We start from the raw sequence: 20,276 nt of genomic DNA on the forward strand, positions 1-20,276 counted from the left end.
ACCATTTTAATTTTAAAGACTTTTATTACATATACAAAAATGGCTCAATACTTGGTTTAACATCTTAGAAATTTGAGACACCCTTTGAAATAGGAAATCTGAAATGGAATGTAACTCAGTATTAGGTAAAAATTAGTTTTAGTGCATAAGGGTAAGGTCAATCTAGATTCACAATAATAATGAATTTTTGTTAAAAAATCATATTTTCAGAGAAATTGATGCCAATCATATTTGCTAGCTATTGCAATTTTTCTGTAATTGCTTGAGGAGACTTACTTACAGAAAACCAAATAGTGGAGCCAAAGGCTTTAATAAAAAAAAAAAAAAAAAAAAAAGACACCTCTCCCCCTTAAAAAGAAAGTTATGTCATATTTTAATTGGAAACATAATTGTGACTTTCTAAACTCAGCTTCATAATTACAAATCTCAGTTATTACTTTCAGTCTTCCCAGATATTTTTTAGATGTTGAGTAAGAAAATGAAACAGTATAGTGCAAGCATACTAATTTACTAACATTTCCTATAATAATTTTGCCACATATTTAATATACACAGCCATCAGTCTGATAAAGCCAAATTACTAGGACACCTCCATGGTTATTTAGATTTACAACATGACACATTAATGAGTTAATCACACATTCTTCTGTGTGGTACCCAATTGGTTGCAGTTAGGGTCTTTAGGATGCATGGAGAGGGAGATAAGGTAGGGAGAAGATTAATCACAGCTGAATGTAGTTGTAAGAAGAGACTGCAAGTGCTTTTTGATTATACCCTTACAAGCTCTAGTGTAGTCCTCAGGGACCGAATGGAGGTTTTTTGAGAACATCAACACTTCTTTTGAAATAGACCAGCACTTTTTGAAAGGGTGGTTTCACTTGGTAATAGTTTTCTCCACTTATACATTTAATTTTATTGCTCATAATAGTAAGAGATTATTAGAACTACTCTCTCTCTTTGTGAAGTTTAAATACATAAGCTTTCTCACAATCTAATAGATCACATACATGATGAGTAAAAATGATGACTTTTGAGAAATCAATTAGCAAATAATTCTAGGACTTTAATAATATTTGATAATAAGTACAAAAGGAAAGTTAATTTTCTCAATTATATAGTACAACCCAGTCTCTGAAAAACAGACAATTTTATTAGGATAATAAATAAAATGGACCTCAAATGGTAATAGAGGCTATTTAATTATTGCTTACTAAATGGGAAGAACATTTTGAGATGAAATATTTTGAAATATTTTTAAACATATTTACAACATCAATATTAGAGATAGAAATAAGCTTTTGAGAAAAACAGAGATACACAGGAAAAACTATTACAAATCACATTTCCATTACCAATCATAAGAACTGAAATCTTGCCTTCAGTTTTGACTATAACCCTTTGCAAAACTCTCATAAACCTCTCACTGAGGACATAGCAGAGGAACCTACCTGGCTGGCAACTCTTGATCTTGGGGTTTTAAGTTCAAGCCACATGTTGGGTATAGAGATTACTTAAAACCTTTAAAAAACAGACAAACAAACATAGTGGATTTGAAAGCAGGACGTCTCCTCACACAATTTCAGAAACTATGGGGCTGGTCTCTCCTAACAATTTAGTACTCTTATATTTCCAAAGGTCATTCATTAAAGCTTTGTGGATTTACTGGGTTTCTTTACAGACTCCATATGGAAGTAAAATAGAATGACCATGAAGACAGTCTCCTGGGAGAAAATTTCAGTCAGCACTTTCACACTTATTTTTTATGGCAGCATCTATGTTTAGGACAGTTTATTTAAATATTTCTTAGTATTTATCTTTTGAAAGTTTATACTCAGTTTGTCTCAGTGAAAGTATTAAATGTCTAATAGCCACAAAACAAACAAACCAAAGGTTTTTATCTTAAAAGCAATTCATTCTGAGCTTCAAATAACCACTCTGTCAGAGTTTGACATTGTCATTTCTAGTGGCATCTATCTTAACATTCTTTTCCTGCTTCAGGAATGAAATCACTAGACTAGCAGAGAAAATATGAAAAAAAAATAAGAAATAGGGAAAAACACCGATTCAACTCCATACCATAAAGAGGGCTTTTTCACCTCCAAAAGAAATGAAAACCAGATGATCTAAAACTAAGAAATGGGGGCATTTTATTGTTGTCTTCAGAACTGATCATCAGCATGGTCGTTATCTTCATCAAATATCTCTTGTGTTCCCAAAGGGCACAATTACATTTTGGTCTCCAACAGTATTTTATACTATTTACTGCCTTTTGAATGAAGTATTATGAGTATTATTACGTCACCTAAATCAACACCGTCACTAAAATATGTGCCTATGCGTGACTTCTTTTCCCGGTCATATTTACATTGAAAATCATAGCCCTTGCATCTTAACACCTTGCTTTTCTTTCATCAAATGCTTTATGAAACAAAACATGCTTGTCATGTGGTCCAGAGTATAAATTGTGTAGATGAACATGGGATACAGGACTCTAGAACTTGATTTCTCCAAATCAGCGGCAGCCTTTTTTTTTTTTTTTTTTTTTTTTAATGATATACATGGCTAGTTTTATATAATGGTTTATGCAACAACTGAGTCAGTTAAAAAATGCTTGAAATAGCTGGGTCAGACAGTTGAAACTTAGACTATTGACCTGGAGCTTTTTGGACTTGATCTTACTGATTGAGTAATGGAGTTGTAACAATTTCTCAAACCATCTTCTCTCTCTCTCTCTCTCTCTCTCTCTCTTTTTTCTAACCATCTTAATTCTCTAACTGGAATGTTTAGCAAATACATGGTGAATTCACCATACCGTGCCAGTCTTTCTAACCAATAATTTCCTTTTACCCTTCTCTCCTTCCATTGTTCAACTGCCAATGCCAAATTGCCATATCTAAACTATCAGGGTAATTTCTTAAATTTCTGTGTTTAGTAAGTAGAAACAACGTTGGCAACTTATTTTCTGAGACACCACTAGGTATACTTTGATTCATGCCAATTTATACAAACACTTTACTAGATACTCTTTTATCTTCCTTTTTATCTCTTCCTTTTCAGGAACCACTTGACTTTTTTTCTACTCTTATTTTAAAAGGTAGATCCAGTTATTGTGTTTTGGCCTACAATTTTGGACCTGGCACTTTGTTTTATTAATGCAGAATTTTTTCTTTTGTGTCAAATATAGTGTTCCACCATTATTGCTACTGCCTAATTGTGTCATGCTCATTATCACATAGAGAAGATTGTACATATACTTTTCTTGCCCTTTGGATGATGTCTTTATGATTCAAACTCATCGGCATAAACTCTAACCTGAAGAAAAAATGGCTGAAGAGTAATTTTAAATCAATATAATTTGGAAATAAGATATTATTTCCAGACTATTCAAAGAAAATTGGACTTCTTTTATTTTTCTGTTTGGGCCTTAGGCACATTAGAGGCAAATGTTGCAACATCAAATAAAATAAGGAGGATCAAATTTTTTGTGGGACAGTGTAGTCATGTCCTTTAGGCTTCATTGTGGTGCCCTTTCTTGGAGTTGGCATTTTATGACACTTGACAGAGATCTTGCAGCAATTTCAGGCTATTGCTTTTATTAACTTAAAATTGAGTAGGAATGAAGTAATAAACAACTTGGGAATTAAGAATTCTAAGATCTGAGGAGGAATCACACTTCCTTGGGTATGAAAAAATTGTTTTTAGATAAAAGTCTCCATATGCTTTTTCTAAATTTTAAGTTTCTCAAACTTTTTCTAGATAAGCAATGTCAGTGTCTTATCTCCACAACAGCTGGGTTATATAAAATTGCCCTTTCAGTGGTTGCTAGGCATAAGAAGCATTCTGTTACAAGTGAATGACCATTTTGTGGATTATAGCCTCATCAGTTTTTTGTCATTTGAAAGCAAATATCCTGATATTTTTAAACAAAGTGGGCAGAGCAGGCAGGAAACCAATATTTATTACTCTCATGATTAAACACTTTAGACCAGGCTTGTTGATGTGTATGCCAATAATCTGGAGTTTCTGGCTTTGTGTAAAATTAAAATGTCTTTTCTATTGTGGTCTGATATCTGTTTCTGTAATAAGATCAGTTTGTTGTCCTCTGTGCACCAGTGGTTTTGCCCTTAATTTTTTTGGCTAGCGTTCACCAAAATCTGTCATCCAGAGCTGCTGAGAAAAATACATGTTGCCAAACTTCTTTTCTTAAAATTGTGCTGCCAGTGATATTTTCCCAGATGTGAAAAATAATTATCTAATAAAGGATTAATACCTTATAACAATACCATTGTTGAACATGCTCCTGGAATGTTTACCTTCTTTCTGATTCCTTTTTTTGTATTTGAAAATACTGAATGGGTAATTCAATGGTGTGTTCCAAATTGTCTATGTTGTTAATGTTGTGATTCTCTTTCGAAGAGGATAAAAGATCCCCTTTTGTCTTGTGTTTTCTACTGAATTAGATTTCCTCTAGTCCTAGTGTGAATAAAAGCTATTTGAAATAAAACCGTTATTTGTCAAATATTTATTGAGTAAATAAAATATAGTTATAAATTACTGTGTTCCACTTTCAAAAAGTGAAAGGGTTCTTTGCAAATAAATTCCTTTATAATGTGAGAATTAACAAAAGAAGAAAAAGGTAGGTTAAAAGTAGTAGTGTTTGAATGGAATGTGCTGATCAGGATAAAAAATAACAGTAGCTAATACTGGTTATCCCAAACTTGTACCTGTTACTCTACTGAGCACTGTACCATAATTACAGTATTCTCACATGAACCCCTACATCATGTATTAAGACTCCCATTCACAGATAAATCATGGAACATGAAAAGATTAACTCATTTACTTACCCATTGTTACAGATAGTAAGAGATAGGCTTAAATCCTTATCTACATCTGCGTCCAAATGGCATACATGATATGACAAAAAAGAGTAGACAAAAAGCATTTTTTAACTGTAAAACTATGACTAACATTCAGAATAGACTATATGCTCAGTCTTTGCTAACCTTATGATTTTATTAAATTATCATTTTAAATGGATTTGGTAATTGTGGGTAGGTTTGTACAGTAAGTACAAGTTACAAAACTTTTTTTTTCCTTATTTCAACATCTTTCTTTAATCTAGCCAATAACCCTAAAATGTCTTTGGAATACATATTTCAAAAACTCTTGAGATCTATTCCAAAACTAATACTTATTTTTGTATTTTATAAACCCCTGCAGTGTTTAACAGTCTAAAACATAACTGTTTCCAGTGGACAATGGCTTGGATTCCTTCTGGGAAAAGATAGTAGTATTTTGTCTAAAAGAAAGTAAACTTGAGATGGAATGAGTGGATAGAGTAGGTCTCAGTGGTAAACACCTTTGGTTTAATCAGATTTGTCAAATAGCAAATGTTACTTCATGGTCCTTTGTTTCCTTTAAGTTTGCATGGTGAAAAAAGAACAATTGAAAAAGGGGAGTACAGTTGAAAAACTAGAATGAATGTTGTATTTTTTTTAAGTTTATTTATTTATTTTTGAGAGAGAGTGCACACAAGCAAGGGTGGGACAGAGAGAAGGGGAGACACAGAATCCAAAATAGGCTCCAAGCTGCACAGCACAAAACTATCAGCACAAAGCTATCAGCACAAAGCCTCACACGGGGCTCAAACTCACAAACCATGAGATCATGACCTGAGCCAAAGTCAGCCACTTAACTGACTGAGCTACCCAGGAACCCCAGAGTGTTGTATTATTTTTAAAAAGTTGTCTGCAGTTTGAGGCGCCTGGGTGGCTCAGTTGGTTAAGTGTCCGGCTTCTGCTCAGGTCATGATCTTGCGTTCTGTGAGTTAAAGCCCCGCGCCGGGCTCTGTGCTGACAGCTTGGAGCCTGGAGCCTGCTTCAGGGATTCTGTGCCTCCCTCTCTTTCTGCCTCCCCCCTGCTCAAGCTCTGTCTGTCTCTGTCTCTCAATAATAAATAAACGTTAAAAAATAAATTAAAAAAAAAGTCTGCAGTTAGAAATCTAAAGAACTTTTACTATTTACACTTTTGGAATTATTTAACTCAAAGTACTTCCAAATATTGCAATTCTCCTCAGCTCTGTAATATCAATATCAGTATCAATTCCCATGGTCCTCACAGTTGACCATAATTGGGTGATTACCCACATATCCTAATTAGTACTTTGGAAAAGACTGATACTTCTTTTAAATGTCATAAGAATAGGGGAATAAGATTCAGAGAAGTGAATGAATTCCTGTTTTCAGTATTTAAAAAGCTGGAGATATAATAAAGATTGCATTTACCTTATATTAAGTCACATTTTTTGAGTTCTTAGTATATTTTAAAAAGGCACTATTAACTTCCTACTGAAAGCTTATATAGGGCATGTGAAGTTTGATACAGTCTCACATATATTTTTTGCTTTTTCCCTAAAGATAATTATTGCAAAAGACTAATATTTAAAACCTTAAGATGTGATCAAGTAAATCAATTTAATGATGCAATAAAAATTTTAATAAATTATTTATGAAGATTTAATGAGATGTGAAGACTTTATATTCATGTTATAGATGAGATTTTTCCTTCAAGAATCCATATTTCTAGTATGCTATTTTTAAATTTTCTCCTTTGCTAAACATTTCTTTTACTTGTTTATTTTTTTTAAATAAATATATTAATAGTTATTAAACACTTAACCTGGGCTCTCATTTAAGTCTTAAAACACTCCTGTGAGAGGAGTAATTTAATAGATGAGCAAACTGAGGCTTAATTACCAAACAAGAAAACCCATCTTCTTTACTGCTATCCAAATGATTTTATTCAATGTAATCAGCATTCACTGAATGCCTACAATATGCCACATGTATTCAGTACTGTTCTCATAATAGCATGGGGGATAGCGAGAAAATTGGCAATATGTCTACATAAAAGAAATGAAAATTTCATTAAAGCTCCCTCTTACATAGCAACAAAAGAAGTATTACCAGATAATACATGTGGGTTTAGAATTGTGTGATACTAAGGATTTTAAAAATTGTGACCTGTCTTCTTTCTCCATAGAATTATAGAGGTAGACATAGAATACATACGAGAAATATTTGTTCTCTAAATTACATATAGTTATATTCACAGGAAGATTTGGGCAAAGATCTATCAAAAGCATTGATATGATTCAGGGTGTATGTTAATGCCATTTCATTTCTAATGTCTGCCATCCCTAATGTCAACATTCAATTAAAAGAATATAATGCTGACAGGGGTGCCTGGGTGACTCAGTCCATTAAGCATCAGACTTCAGCTCAGGTCATGATCTCACAGGTTGTGAGTTCAAGCCCTGTCTCGGAGCCTGCAGCCTGCTTCGGATTCTGTGTCTTCCTCGCTCTCTGTCCCTCCCCTGCTCATGCTGTGTCTCTGTCTCTCTCTCAAAAATAAATAAACATTAAAATAAAGTAAAATAAAAGTATATAATGCTGAAAATTAGAAAGAGGAGATTAAATTTGTAGAGATCCTAAAAATCCCCTTAGAAATTGCCTTCTAAATTGTAATCATTTGCATTTTAGTCACTATTTCTTTTGAAAAAATCAGTTAATTATAATTTCTGATGCATCAAGTCCCAGATAATCATGTTCTTCAATGACAATTTCTGCTTTATTTAATTTTCCCTTTAATGAAACAATTTCCAACCTCTTACTTTTTAAAGCAGTGATCTTGATAAATGGTACTTTCAGTGCTTTCATCAGACCCCAAGACCTGATAGACTGTACCACTCTCATCAGACAGACTGTATTTATAGGGGGTCTCTGTGCCATTGAACTATACTGCCACCTTGAAGTTTTAATTTCCCCAGTTTAAATTTAAAAAAATTTTTTTAACGTTTATTTATTTTTGAGACAGAGAGAGAGCATGAACAGAGGAGGGGCAGAGAGAAAGGGAGACACAGAATCTGAAACAGGCTCCAGGCTCTGAGCTGTCAGCACAGAGCCTGACACGGGGCTTGAACTCCCGGACCGTGAGATCATGACCTGAGCCGAAGTCGGACGCTTAACTGACTGAGCCACCCAGGTGCCCCATAATTTCCCCAGTTTAAAATTTAGCCCATACTTAACTAAATACATTCTAACTTCTTTTCTTAAGGTTAACATATATGTCTATACATATACATATATACATACATATAGACATATATGTTTTTTGACACAGTCAAAAGCACTGCTTTGCAATTAGTGAATATTATAAAAGGATTGCTAGATACAATGAAATAGTGCCTTCTGGTCACTACTGCTTTTAGCTCCATGGAAAATGAATGGAAAAGTGTTTGGAGCCCCATACTGTAATCTGTGTTACAAAATCACTGTCTTCTGTTGAGATCAAGCCAAGTCAGGTATATAGAACTTTCCAAAACAATTTTAAAAGCTTCCAAGTATATATAAATCTTTTTTACTCTAAGATTCAAGGTTGCTTGATGTATTCCCAAAGTATTCCCAGAGAAAAAAATGCAGAACTAGAAATCCAGACTTTTGGTTTCCAGACCCATTTCTACCATTATCTTCTCATGGTCTTAATTTATTTTTTTCCCTTTAATGCTTTGAAAGTTAAACCCTATACTTCTATTATTTTAGGAAAACTATACATTATATTTCCATTATTTTAGTGGTTACTCGTATTATTAAAATGCCCACTTGACTTAAAGTTGCTTAGTCTCAATCATACATCTCTACTTTCCCCTTACAGAATTCAAGAGCCTTAAATTACATTGATTCCTATCTACCCTATTTTATATCATGTATTATTATTGGATAGAATTTATTTCTGCTGCTTTTAAACATTGATTTTATTTATAACAATTATTGCTTTAGATTATTAATATTTTCTGTTTCCAACAATTATAGTAAGCAGTAATATTTACTGAGATTTCATTATGTTTGCCAATTTTTTTGCTCAATAATTTTAAAGGTACTCCATTTCTCCTTTCAGGCTTGGAGTGGTTAATGTTCTACTCTCTCTGTCTGAACTGTATTTATTATTTTGGGGGGCCTCACTTGCAAATAATATGTTGGCTGAGTATTAAAATTTAGCTTACGAATTAATTTTTGTCAGCACAATAACATCATTTTATCATAGTCTCACCTCTGCTTTAACTACCAAGATGTCTGTAGTTGTCTACTGTTCTTTTGCAAGTAATCTCTTTTCTTCTCTTAAGATATATGAAGATCATCTGCAAGAGTTAATCTTTGTGTTTATCCTGTGAGGGACTTAATGTATTTCACAAATCTGAAAATTAAACTCCTTCCTCTATTCTGAGTATTCCAAGTTATTTATGATTGATAATAGCCCCTCAATCTTCTATTTCCTTCTTCCCTAATTTTCATTGGATACAACTCTTATTAGACCCATACTGATAGGCCTCACTCTGTACTTTTTGACCATAAACTTTCCTTTTACCTTTTGCATCACATTGTCTTTTTATGCTGCCCTCTGCAAAATTTCCTCCAATCTTTCAGGTCTAATTTTATGCATTTCCATCCTATGAAGTTTAACTTTCAAAGACCATATTATTAATTTGAAAAGATATGCTCACTTCTTTTTCAATATTACATTGTTCTTGTGTCTTACTTTCTTATTGCTCAGACTTCTTGTTTTACATTTTAATAATGTTCTACACATCTAGTTCATGGTGTCTAAGTTCTCTATGATCTCAAATACTCAAGCATTGCTTAAATTGGTTTATTTATTGTTTTGAAAGTGTTTTATTGTGAATTCATGTTCAGTGGGCTTTTACCTGTGTGAATTCCATGTCACTTGGATTGAGGACATATCCCTCTTGAGCAATTTCAAATTTTCTTCTGGGAAGGATCTCAGAGGTTTTATTATGTGGGACCATTTTGATGTTCCATCTGCTACTTATAGGTTCTTTGACCTTATGACTAATATGAATTTAAATCTCAAGTCTATGTGCAAGCTAACAAATCATCAGGAGAAATGTTTTTGCCCACCCAGTGTCCACAAACACACTACAGCTTCCTTGTCATTCTGTTGTCAGTGAGCAAATACATATATTTTTTAGTCTACCCTACCATTTAGCAGGTCAGCCTTTCAAGGATCCTCCCTATTTGTGAGCATGTATGCGCAGGATGGGTTTTTCAGTTCCAGTCTCAAGAAGTCCCAAGTGTTCGTCTCCTGTCTCTGCATAGGTGTTAAAACCTAAACCCTTGGGTTACTTACACTGGCCACTCCCTGTGATGCCATCCTAAACCCATGGCAACATCAGCTCTCCTACCTGCCCCTCTTATTTTCAATGCCTTCTTCCTTACTGATACTTGGAGGTTTTGCTGGCTTGGGTGAATTTATCTATACATTTGAAAGAAATTTTTATCTAGTTTTCTTGATCTTTATGGCAGAAGGGCTATCGTTTAGGGGCACCTGAGTGGCTCAGTCGGTTAAGCATCCAACTTCGGGTCAGGTCATGATCTCACAGTTTGTGGGTTCGAGCCCCACACCGGAGCTCAGAGCCTGGAGCCTGCTTCGGATTCTGTGTCTCCCTCTATTTCTGCCCCTCTCCTGCTTATGCTCTATATCTCTCTCAAAAAATAAATAAACATTTAAAACAATTTTTTAAGAAAAGGAGTGCTACAGTTTAACTGGTCCTTCACACTGACAATATTGAAAGTGGTTTCAGGCTCTTTTTTATGAAATGAGAGCACTGGATATCTAATCTCTATGGTTTCATTTAGTTCTGATATTCCATGAATTCTTCATATGCATGAAATCAACACTTTAGTTTCTGAAACTGCTGGTCATTCCACTGCTTAAGAGAACTCCTCATTCCAGGTAATAAGAGTTACTGCCATAAGAGTTTTTCACAAACCTACAATGATAAGAGTTCGCAGACGGCTTTAGGAGAGAAAAGGAAATTACAAGTACTTATACTATCTGCAGAGATGTAACTACTCCTAATTATTTGGTGTTTCTTGTACCCCCTGAAAACGACCTCAGACAATGCAGTGCTGGTAGTCCTTCTTTGAGTCATATGTGCTTACTCTCACTGTTGGTAGCAAATATGAAGAGGAAGGAATAGCAGTGAGTTCCACTTGTCTGAACCTTAGAAATGAGGATATGGTTACATGGGCATCATTTTCATGTCTCTTAAAACATGACAGGGAAACAGATACTCATCACATGTCAGAGAGTGAAAGATTTGGGCTAATGCTTGGCAACAACATACATAGCTGAGGTTTCATTTCTTTGCTCTCTAGTACATACTGTGGCCGTGTTAAAGTTCAGGCTTCACATTCCTTTCTGGTGAAAAAGGGATTTAATGAATATGCTACATGTTCCTCTAGTTGCTAAATGACATGCATCTTTCTCTCATTTTGGCTACCCTGTTTTTTGAATACCTTGGATATATTGTGCATGGGTATCTTTCCAACTAAAAAGTACTTACTGAGAAGGAAGAGGAATCATTGCTGTGGGACAAAAACATTTTCCCTCAAAAAAGAATGTACAAGCACACAAAAAAGATGTGGGATTTTTATGAATCATATCCTGTAATTTTTCACTTTTTTCCAGCTACCTCCTTCTTAGAACAGAATCCAAGAAAACCAAAGAAAACTATTTGTGCTGTGAGCAAAAATTTTGCCAAATTGAATTACATAATTCATCTAGCAGATTTGATGAGTTCCTGGATGTAATTTGCAAATTTGCATTTTGGGCACAAGGAAATAATGCATTTGTTATATATGAAAAAACACAGTGCTTATTACAAAACCATATTTTGTAACTGCTCAGGAATGTCTCTGTATATATGTATAGTATATATACTTAGGCATGAAACTTGGCTATTTATCATGTGCACTTCAGGATATTTGACAGTGAACATAGTGAACCATGGAATCAAATTTATGAATAATTAGAAACAAAGTATTTTTATAAAATCATGATTAAAATATTAAATATATTAAGTATGAGTGATCAGCTTTCAAAACTTTCAAGTAAAGGAATATACTCACTTTGATGTATCATACTTGAATTCAGTGTGCATTATCCCTCATTTCTCAAAATTAACATTCTGAATCATGGGGAGGAGGGTTAGTGTTAGCAAGATATTGCCCTAGGAAGCTCCTGGGCCTCATTCTCTTACCGAATTATCAAATAAACATCCTCAGACTGACTAAAATAACTTTATAGGTACTCTGGAAAACAGCTAAAGATTACAGCAACCAAGCAAATGCCCAATCAAGGAAAAGCCACAGAATGGCAGTAAATTTCCTGGTGTTTTTATTCACCTTTGCCTCAGCCCCTTCACATCCTTGCACAATTCTCTGCACTAAGGTCAGGAGGAAGTGGCTTGTGTTAATCTGCTCAGACTGCTATAACAAAATATTATGGACTGGTGGTTTAAAAAACAGACTTTTATTTCCCACAATTCTGGAGACTGGAGATCAGGTCACCAGCATGGCTGGGTTTTGGTGAGGGCCTTCTTCCTCACTTGGTAGATGGCTGCCTTCTTACCGTATCCTCATATGGTGGATACAAAAGGCTCTGGTGTCTCTTCATTCTCTTATAAGAGCACCAATCCTATCATGAGTTCTTCACCTTCGTGACCTATATAATCTAAACCTAGTACCTCCCAAAGGCCTCGACTCCTAATACCATTGCGTTGGGGGTTAGTGATTCAACCTATGAATTCAGGAGAGGGGAAAATTCAGTCTATAACAGGGCCAATTCCTAGTTCCCTCCCTCGGGCTAGAAAAAGCAGAGTGGAAATTATAAAGTTGTGGCAGTGTAAAAGGATTAAACTCCTCAATAGAAAAATATAGATTGGTGGAATGGGTTAAAAAAAAAAAAGATACATATATGAGCTGTCCATAAGAGACACATTTTATTTTATTAAAAATTTTTTTTCTAATGTCTCCAAAGGCAAGGGAAATAAAAGCAAAAATGAACTGTTAGGACCCCATCAAGATAAAAAGCTTCTGCACAGCAAAGGAAACAATCAACAAAACTAAAAGTCAACCAACGGAATGGGAGAAGATATTTGCAAATGACATATCAGATAAAGTATTAGTATTAAAGATCTATAAAAAATTTACCAAATTCAACACCCGTGAACAATAATAATAGTGAACTCAACAAATAATCCAGTGAAGAAATGGGCAGAATACATGAAGACAGTTTTCCAAAGAAGATATCCAGATGGCTAACAGACACATACAAAGATGCTCAACATCACTCATCATCAGGGAAATACAAATCAAAACCACATTGAGATACCACCTCATACTGGTCAGAGTGGCTAAAATGAACAACTCAGGAAACAACAGATGTTGGCAAGGATGTGGAGAAGGGGAACCCTCTTGCACTGTTGGTGGGAATGCAAACTGGTGCAGCCACTTTGGAAAACAGCAGAATTCTTTGAGGTTCCTCAAAGAATTAAAAATAGAACTACCCTACGACCCAGCAATAGCACTAATAAGAATTTATACAAAGGATAAGGATATAGAAGTGCTGATTCATAGGGACACACATACCCCAGTGTTTATAGCAGTGCTATCAACAATGGCCAAATTATGGAAAGAGCGCAAAGGTCCATCAACTGATGAATGGATACACACACACACACACACACACACACACACACACACACGCACACTGGAATACTACTTGGCAATGAAAAAGAATGAAATCTTGCCATTTGCAAAAACATGGATGGAACTGGAGGGTATTATGCTAAGTGAAATAAGCCAGTAAGAAAAAGATGGATAATCATATGTTTTCACTCACATGTGGAATTTGAGAAACATAACAGAATAACATAGAGGAAGGGAAGGAAAAATAAGTTACAAAGAGGGAGGCAAACCATACAGAGAACAAACTGAGGGTTGATGAGAGTGGGGGGGGGGCGTTGAGGGGAAAATGGGAGATGGATATTGAGGAGGGCACTTGTAGAGATGAGCACTGGGTGTTGAATGTAAGTAATGAATCATGGGAAACTACTCCTGAAGCCAAGACTACATTGTATACACTGTATGTTAACTAATGTGACAATAAATTATTAAAATAAATAAATAAATAAATAAATAAATAGTTCTAATTGAAGTATAATGGACACAAATAGTTACATTAGTTTCAGATGTGCAACAGAGTGATTTGACAAGTCTATATGTTATACTGTGCTCACCACAAGTGTAGCTACCATCTGTAACCAATGACACTATTATGATACACCTGACTAAATCCCCCATGCTGTACCTTTCATCTCCATGACTTATACATTCCATAAATGGAAGTTTTCATCTCCCACCCCCTTTCACCCATTTTGTCCATCCTCCCAACCCCTTCTCCTATTGCAGCCATCAGTTTGTCTCTGTATTTATGGGTGTGTTTCTGCTTTTTGTTTGTTTATTTTGATTGTTTTTTTAGATTCTACACATAAGTGAAATCATATGGTATTTGCCTTTCTGTGATTGTTTTCACATGGTGTAAAACCCTTTAGGTCCTTCCATGTTGTCACAAATGGCAAGATCCCATCCTATTTATGACTGAGTAATAATATTCCATTATATATATCATATCTTTATTCATCTACCTATGGACATTTGGGTTGGTTTCATATCTTGGCTATTGTAAATAATGCTGCAATAAACATAAGGGTGAATATATCTTTTCAAATTAGTGTTTTTGTTTTTGTTTTTGTTTGGGGGGGGGGGCGGTGGTAAATACCCAGTAGTTGAATTAATGGGTCATATAGCATTTCCATTTTTTATTTTTTGAGGAACTTCCATACTGTTTTCCACCACGGCTGTACCAATTTGCATTCCCACCGATCATGCACAAGGGTTCCTTTTTCTCTATATCCTCACCAACACTTGTTATTTCTTGTTTTTTGATTCTAACCATTCTGACAGGTATAAGGTCGTATCTCATGTGTTTTGGTTTGCATTTCCCCACTGATTACTGGTGATGAGCATATTTTTCATAATGCTCATCACCAGTAATGTTGTCTGTTGGCCATCTATCTATCTTTTTTGGAAAAATGTCTATCCAGCTCCTCTAACCATTTTTATTCCGATTATTTGAAGTTTTTGCACTGAGTTGTATAGGTTTTTTTTTAAATATATTTTTGGATATTAACCCTTTATCTGATAGATCATTTTTGAATATCTTCTCCCATCCAATAGGTTGCCTTTTCATTTTGTTGAAGATTTCCTTATACAAAAGTCTTTTATTTTAGCATAGTGTAGTGTCTTTTTGCTTTTGTTCCTTTGACTGAAGAGACATATTTAGAAAAATGTTGCTAAGATCATTGTCAAAGAAATTACTACCTATGTTTTCCTCTAGTTTTATAGTTTCAAATCTCACATTTAGGTCTTTAATCCATTTCGAGTTTATTTTTGTATATAGTCTAAGAAAGTGGTCCAGTTTTATTATTTTGCATATAGCTGTACAGCACTATTTACTGAAAAGTCTACCTTTTCCTTATTATATACTCTTGCCTCCTTTGTCATAGATTAATCGAGCATATAAGCATGGGTTTATTTCTGGACTCTTGGTTCTGTTCCACTGACCAATCTATCTGGTTTTGTGTCAGTACCATACTGTTTTGATTACTACAGCTTTGTAGTATATGTTGAAATCTGGGATTGTGATACCTTTCAAGGTTGCTTTGGCTATTCAGGGTCTTTTGTGGTTCGATACGAATTTTAGTATTATTTGTTATAGTTCTATGAAAAACACTGTTGATATTTTGGTAGGGATCATATTGAATCTGTAGATTGCTTTGGGTTGTATGGACATTTTATCAATATTAATTCTTCCAAACCATGAGCATGAAATATCTTTCCATTTGTTTGTGTTATCTTCAACTCAAGAGACACATTTTAGATCTAAGGACACACATAGGTTGAAAGTGAAAAGATAGGAAAAGATATCTCATGCACATAGCAACTGGGCAGAGATGACTATACTTTTATCAGCCAAAATAGATCCCAAGTCAAAAAGTATCACAAGTCAAATAACATTACATAATGATAAAATGGTCAATTCACCTGGAAGATATAAATTCTAGGTGAATTATAAATATATATGCATGAAATATCAGAGCACCCAAATATATAAAGCAAAGACAACATGAAAATATATGGGATGCAGTTAAAGCAGAGGCAAAGGGAGATTTATAACTTAAATGGTTACATTATAAAGGAATAAAGGTGTCAAATCAACAACCTTTATACCTTCAGGAATAAAAAGTAAAGGAAAGACTAATTAAATTCAAAACTTGCAGAAGGAAGGAAATAATAAAGATAAGAGTGGTGATAAATAGAATAGAGAATAGGAAGACAGAGAAAATTAACATAACCAAGAATTGGTTTTTTGAAAAAATCAGCAAAATTGATAAACTTTTACATAGATTGACTAAGGAAAAAAGAGAGAAGACCCACAAAAACCTAAATCAGAAATAGAAGAGAGGATATTACTACCAATTTTATACAAGTAAAAAGGATTGTAACAGAGTATTGTGTACAATTGTACTCGAACAAATTGGATAACCCATATGTAATGGACAAGATTCTAGAAATACAATGTACCAAGACTGAATCATGAAGAAATAGAAAATCTGAATAGCCTAGAACTAATAAGGAGAGTTAATCAATAACCAAAACACTTCTAACAATAAGGTTTTCTACCCAAGAACAAATGGCTACAGTGATGAATTATACCTATCCTTCTCCATCTCTTCCCAAAAAATTAAGAGGAGGGAGGACTTTCTAACTCATTTTGTGAGGCCAGAATTATCCTGATATCAAAGCCAGACAAAGACACTAAAAGAAAACTAAAGGCAATTATTCCCTCTGAATAGTGATATAAAAATCTTCAACAAAATATTACCAAATAGAATTCAACATAACATTAAAAGGATCATGCATTGAGGCACCTGGGTGGCTCAGTTGGTTGAGCACCCGACTCTTGATCTCTGCCCAGGTCATGATCTTATAGTTCATGAGTTTAGCCCCTAATCAAGCTCTGCGCTGATGGCGTGGAGCCTGCTTGGAATTCTATCTCTTCTTTTCTCTCTGCCTCTCACCTGCTTGTGTGTACTTTCTTTCTCTCAAAAAAATAAATAAACTTAAAAAAAAAAAAAGGATTATGCATCATGACCAAGTGGGATCTATTCCTGGAATACAAGGATAGTTTAACGTACAAAAATCAATCAATGTAATATACCACATTAACAGAATGAAAAGAAAAGCCCACATGATCATCTCTATTAATATAGAAAAAACATTTTCATGTGTCTGTTTGCCATCTGGATGTCTTCTTTTTTTTTTTAATGTTTATATGTTTTTGAGAGAGAGAGACAGAGTGTGTATGCACAAGTGGGGGAGGGGCAGAGAGAGAGAAGGTGACACAGAATCAGAAGCAGACTCTAGGCTCTGAGCTGTCTGCACAGAGCCCAATGTGGGGTTTGAACTCATGAACCTCAAGATAATGCCCTGAGCTGAAGTTAGACACTTAACTGAATGAGCCACCCAGGTGCCCCATCTGGATGTCTTCTTTGGAGAAGTGTCTATTCATGTCTTTTGCCCATTTCTTCACTGGATTATTTGTTTTTTGGGTGTTGAGTTTGGTAAGTTCTTTACAGATTTGGGATACTAACCCTTTATCCAATATATCATTTGCAAGTATCTTCTCCCCTTCCATTAGTTGCCTTTAAGTTTGGTTGATTGTTTACTTTGTCTGGTTTTGGAATCAAGGTAATGCTAGCTTCATAGAATGAGTTTGGAAACTTTCCTTCCATTTCTATTTTCTGGAACAGTTTGAGAATAATAGGTATTAACTCTGCTTTAAATGTCTGGTAGAATTCCCCTGGGAAGCCATCTGGCCCAGGACTGTAATTTGTTGGAGGTTTTTGATAACCAATTCAATTTCTTTGCTGGTTATGGGTCTGTTCAAATTTTTTGTTTCTTCGTGTTTGAGTTTTGGTAGTGTGTGAGGGTTAGGAATTTGTCCATTTTTTCCAGATTGTCCAGTTTTTTGGCATATAATTTTTTATAGTATTCTTTTATAATTGTTTGTATTTCTGTGGTGCTGGTGGTGATCTCTCCTTTTTCATTCATGATTTTATCTAGTTGGGTCCTCTTTTCTTTTTGGTAAGTCTGGCTAGAGGGTTATCAATTTTGTTTATTCTTTCAAAAAACAGTTTGTCGTTTTATTGATCTATTCAACTGTATTTTTTTTATTCTATATTGTTTATTTCTGCTCTAATCTTTATTATTTTCCTTCTTCTACTAGCTTTTGGCTTTATTTGCTGCTCCTTTTCTAACTCTTTTAGGTGTAAGGTTAGGTTGTATATTTGGGACCTGTCTTGCTTTTTGAGATAAGCCTGAATTGCCATGTATTTTCTCTTAGGACTGCCTTTGCTGCATCCCAAAGGGTTTGGACTGTAATGTTTTCATTTTCTTTTGCTTCCATGTATTTTTCAATTTCTTCTTTAATTTCCTGGTTAACCCATTCTTTCTTTAGTAAGATGTTCTTTAACCTCCATGTATTTGGGGGCTTTCCAATTTTTTTCTTGCGGTTGATTTCAAGTTTCATAGCATTGTGATCTGAAAATATGCATGGTATGATCTCGATTTTTTGACCTGTTGAGGGCTGTTTTGTGAACCAGTATGTAATCCATTTTGGAGAATGTTCCATGTACACTCGAGAAGAATGTGTATTCTGCTGGTTTAGGATGAAATGTTCTGAATATATTTATTAAGTCTAATGTGTCATCCTGAGCCATTGTTTCCTTATTGATTTTCTGCCTAGGTGATCTGTCCATTGTCATAAGTGGAGTATTAAAGTTTCCTATGATTATGGTATTATTATCAATAAGTTTGCTTATGTTTGTAATTAATTGATTTCTATATTTCGGTGTTCTATGTTGGGGGCATAAATATTTATAATTGTTAGCTCTTCTTGGTGGATAGACCCCTTAATTATGATATAATGCCCTTCTTCATCTCTTGTTACAGTCTTTGTTTTAAAATCTAGTTTGTCTGATAGAAGCATGGCTACTCCAGCTTTCTTTTGATGTCTATTAGCATAATAGATTCTCCATCCCTTCACTTTCAATCTGCAGGTGTCCTCCAGTCTAAAGTGTCTCTTGTAGGTAGCATAAAGAGGGATCTTTTTCTTTTTTAAAAAATTCCATTCTGATACCTTATGTCTTTTGATTGGAACATTGAGTCCATTTACATTCATAGTGATTATTTAAAGATATGAATTCAGTGCCACTGTGTTATCTGTAGATTTCATGTTTGTGATGATGTCTCTTGATCTTTGCAGTCTTTGCTGCTTTCCTCTCAGAGTCCCCCTTAGGATCTCTTGTAGGGCTGGTTTAGTGGTCATAATCCTTTAGTTTTTTGTTTGTTTGTTTGTTTTGTTTTGGTTTTGGTTTTGGTTTTGGTTTTGGTTTTGGTTTTGGTTTTGGTTTTGGTTTTGGTTTTGGTTTTGGTTTTGGTTTTGGTTTTGGTTTGGGAAAGTCTATCTCTCCTTCTATTCTGAATGACAGCCTTGCTGGATAAAGGATTCTTGGCTGCATTTTTTTTATTATTCAGCACATTAAATATTTCCTGCCACTCCCTTCTTACCTGCCAACTTTCAGGGGACAGGTCTGCTACTAACCTTATGTGTCTACCATTGTAGGTTAAGGACCATTTGTCCCTAGCTGCTTTCAGAGTTCTTTCTTTATCTTTCTATTGTGCCAGTTTCACTATGATATGTCATGTTGTGGGCCTGTTTTTGTTGATTTTGAGGGGAGTTCTCTGTGCTTCTTGGACTTGGATGCCTGTTTCCTTCCCCAGATTAGGGAAGTTCTCAGCTATAATTTGTTCAAATAAACCTTTTGTCTCGCTCTTCTTCTGGAACTCCTAGGACATTGATATTGTTTTGTTTCATGGAATCACTTAGTTCTCTAGTTCTCCCCTCATGATCTTTCCCTCTTTTTTCAGCTTCATTATTTCCCATAGTTTTTTTTCTAATTTTATTTTTTATTTTTTAAAATCTATATCCAAATTAGTTAGCATATAGTGAAACAATGATTTCAGGAATAGATTCCTTAATGCCTCTTACCCATTTAGCCCATCTCCCCTCCCACAACCCATCCAGCAACCCTCTGTTTGTTCTCCATATTTATGAGTCTTTTCTGTTTTGTCTCTTTCCCTGTTTTTATATTATTTTTGTTTCCCTTCCCTTATGTTCATCTGTTTTGTCTCTTAAAGTCCTCATATGAGTGAAGTCATATGATGTTT

Source organism: Panthera tigris, chromosome A2, assembly GCF_018350195.1.
Source record: "Panthera tigris isolate Pti1 chromosome A2, P.tigris_Pti1_mat1.1, whole genome shotgun sequence".
Taxonomy (NCBI): domain Eukaryota; kingdom Metazoa; phylum Chordata; class Mammalia; order Carnivora; family Felidae; genus Panthera; species Panthera tigris.